General features: G+C 31.2%; 1 protein-coding gene across 1 annotated transcript in view; it reads right to left on the reverse strand.

The window, feature by feature from the left end:
- Positions 1–335, reverse strand: part of LOC119610697 (A-agglutinin anchorage subunit-like) — a 58,851-nt gene extending 58,516 nt beyond the window's left edge. Inside the window, exon 1 of the mRNA XM_037966025.1 lies at positions 1–335. This exon is cut by the window's left edge and continues 476 nt beyond it. The gene's annotated coding sequence lies outside the window, so the exon portion shown is untranslated.
- Between the last annotated feature and the right edge of the window lie 3,656 nt (positions 336–3,991).

The raw sequence follows: 3,991 nt of genomic DNA on the forward strand, positions 1-3,991 counted from the left end.
TTCTTCAAGTACAAATTTGTTTAAATTTTTTAAATTTGTTTATAGAAAAAACAATTTTAACTAAACTTTGCTTAACTGTTCACTTCACTGTTGGCCATCTTTTTTACAAATGACAAGATTTGTTTTTGCTATTTCTATGTCGTTTTGACATTTTACTTTTTTATATAAAAAATGTCAAATTTTTAGCAGAAAATTAATGATGGTTATTGTTGGTTTTATCAAATAGTTTATTTTTTATTGTTTTTTTCTATAAATGTTTTAGTTCCATAAGGAGTAAGCAGCGTTTTTTATGCATTTTATTTTACTTTTTAAAATTATAAACAGTTGCAAAAACTACTGTGTAACAGAGTTCTGTTAATTACTTTTAACAGGGTTGCTTTGTTACATATTTAATAATTACTTACCAACACTGTTTTGTTATTACGCTACTGTGAATAGCTTAAAAAGAAGCTGAATTTTTGACATTTCATTCTGTTAAGCCGACAAAGCCTAGCCGCCGAACAAAATGTCAAAGCCGCCGCCGCCGAAAATTTTTCGCTGCTTTTACTTCAAACACTTTATGTTTGTAGCAAACACGAAATACGAAAAATACATTGCTGTTTGACAAACCAGAGTTTCCTACGTCGTCAAACCAATGTATTTTAAATAGGACATCAAACAAAATCAGTTTGAAGGAAAAATTCTGCAATTTTTGCGCGCAGTTGCATGTTTTCGCGCCAATTTTTGCAAATTCTTTATTTGATCTTCTGCCATTTTACACACATTTTGAGTTTGTAGCAAATGTAGAACGTAACGTGTTCAGTTTGGAAATTGTTTGATTTTTTTTAAAGTTAAAAAATTTATATGTACATATAATTTTGGTTTTGGAAATAACATAATTGTTTATTGAAAAAGTATTTAAGTGTAAATACTAAAAATATTGATTGATTTGGCCTGTTTGTAAGATCTAGAAGATTACAAAATGTAAGTAATGGTGTTAATTAATTATTTGTCTATAAAGAACGTCTTTCTTTTCAAGAAAGAGGAGTCATCATGATGGTCTCCTGGAAGAATGCCCACAAGAGAGTGGCAATTGTATACCTCCCTAGTCACCTAGGCGGGTGGTGGTCGGTCGGCTAGTGGTGACATGGTATATTATCACCTAGAGGCAATGGACGGAAGCTGATTGCCGTACATACTTATTATTGGGATACATACTGATTGGGATACATACTTATTATTATACCATTGATCTCAGCAGAATTACTAACATACACCCATAATAGAGCGCGATGTATGTCTGGTGTGCCTTTCAGTGAAGCTCTTGTTGTCTCCAAACACTATGGTTGCCGAATATTTACAAGAAACAATTGTTAAGCCGCCTTTTATACAAATTTATAGCTTTGTAGAGAATGTCTTCACGGACCTAGAGGATATAACCTGGCTAGGTATGTAGATGTTGTTTGGGCAAAATATTGGTATGTACTAACCATTGTGGGCTTTATGTCGACTTTAGATCCCTTATAGTTGTCACACTATACCAAATAAAGCATTCTTGCTGTTTGTTTGCTTGTTTTAAACTTTAATTCCAGTCAAACATTCAAATTTCAAGTGTTGAAATACACTTTCATTACACTTTAATTCAATAGCATTCTCCAGTGAAAAGGAAACTTGAATTCAAGTCGAACACTACAATGTTTTTACAGTATAATCTATAAATCTATATACATACGTATATAAAATTCTAACGTTACTGACTGACTGATTCATCATCGTAGAGCCTAAACGGTTGAACCTCTTTAAGAGCTGAAATTTGGGCAGGAGGTTGGTCTCCCACCAAATGTTTCCAATAAACGGGATTTTAGGAAATTAGAATTTTTTGCGGATTAAAAAAGGGTAAAAACGTAAATTCGGTAACCTCAAATCTCCTAAACTAGAAAAGTTACAAAAACAGTTAAAGCTGTTAAAAAAAAGCGGATAGGTGTCCGGTAATTTTTTCAAATTCGGCCCCTTTGGGGAATAAACGGGTAAAAACTGTAATTTGGTACTTCTTTTACACCCCATGTATCTTTTAAACCTGAGAACATTCAAAAAATATTTTTGAATCCTTCATAACTTGACGAACAAATAAAAATATGAATTTAGTACTTTTTTGGATATTCGGACGTTTAAGGGGTGAAAATTGTACCTATTTTTGGTACTTTTTTATAAAACATTGTTTTTGGTTTATTAACTTATACATATGAATACATAATAACGGGCTCCCAATACGATGTTGCAACTTTTTGGAACAGAATTTTTATTTCGTTAATGGGGAGGAAAAAAGGACCAAAAAGGGTAAAAACGGGAAATTTGATTTATTCAAGAAACACTAAATATGCTAATGGGGTGTTATTTGGAACACCGGTACCAAGTGATATTTTTTGGTACTTTTTCATTCTCCAACTGGTACTTTTTGAGTTTTCTATGATATTGAAATCGAAACATGAAATTAATAATTAAGGGACTTTTCGGAACATTTTCGTTCTACAAAGGTACTTTTTGAGTTTTCTATAAAATTTAACCTAGAAACATAAAAATAAATATGTAGAGCCCGGAGTAAATTATAATCTATAAAAAAGGACTTTTTAGTACTTTTTCGTTCTTCGACTGGTACTTTTTGAATTTTTTATAATATTGAACCTAGAAACATGAAATTAGGAATATACAGCCCGGATTAAGTGATAACATATAAAAGGGGACTTTTTGGTACTTTTGGTACAAAAGGTATTTTTTGAATTTTCTATAATATTGAACCTATAGACATGAAATTAAACCTGTAGGGCATGGAGTAAGTGAAACATATAAAACGGGACTTTTTGGAACTTTTTCGTTCTTCAACTGGTACTATTTGAATTTTCTATTATAATGAACCTAAAAATATAAAACTAAGCAATCAGGGACTTGAGTGAATGAAAATTTAAACTGGAGTATTTCTGGTAATTTTTCGTTCTTTAACTGGTCCTATTTGAATTTTCTAAAATATTGAATATATAAACATAAAATTAAACACGCAGTATCCTAATTGAACGAAAATTTATCTCGCTTACGTCCATTTTGCAAAAAGGGCTCGATATCAATCGAAATCTCTATAGGCCATAATTGACCCTGCCCCCTTCAATAATTGATTTTAACGTTTTCTACCTACTTAATAATACCATAATAAAAAAAAATTTGTTGGAACGAAAATATATAATGTAAATATGTATATGAAAATCTTCTTCAGAAAATGACTTAAACGCACATAAATGGCTTTCAAATGTCGATGTCGACGAAAAAAACATTTTTAGGAACCGAAACATACATTTATGAAAAATAAAATTATGAGGATCGGTCCGCCAATATAACCCTCTTACAGAAAATCAGTTTATAGCCAATACATCATTCCAAAAGTTATCATTATGATAGAATTATGGTAGAATTAAAAAAAATACTTTAAATTATAGAGAACTTTGTCCATAATTGATCCAATTCCACATTTAAGTCCCTAATCCGAAAATCACGGTGACGTTCTTATTAATCTAATGAAAGTTCATATATATATGTATGTATATGACCACTTCCGAAATTTGCTTTTTTACGACAAATGATTTGCCGAATATAACTCTTACTCCTTACTTATTTTAATCATAAAGAAATTACCGCTAAAAAAGGAATAGTCTGCCTTTAGAGGGTTAAATATCGGCAGATCCTCGTAAAACTTGGAGAAAGGATTTATTTTTAATTTTTAAGAATATTTATTCATCCCTGCATAATTTCTCACACAACTTTTGAGCTTGCTCTGTTTTGTTGTTATAAACAATATATTTGCTTCCAAAATCCCACTTTCTGATCTCTCAGATTCCGTTTTTATTTAAAATCGTTGAAAATTTTAAAACTAAACGTAGTTGAAAACTTAGCCGGCTTACAGTCGATTTTAAGCCGCCGCCGTCATATTTAGTGTCATTCGCCGCCGCCGTTAATATTTGTCGGC

This window comes from Lucilia sericata, unplaced genomic scaffold (genome assembly GCF_015586225.1).
Source record: "Lucilia sericata isolate MDLA Ls3-8-SP2 unplaced genomic scaffold, ASM1558622v1 Contig001267F_arrow, whole genome shotgun sequence".
Lineage (NCBI taxonomy): Eukaryota > Metazoa > Arthropoda > Insecta > Diptera > Calliphoridae > Lucilia > Lucilia sericata.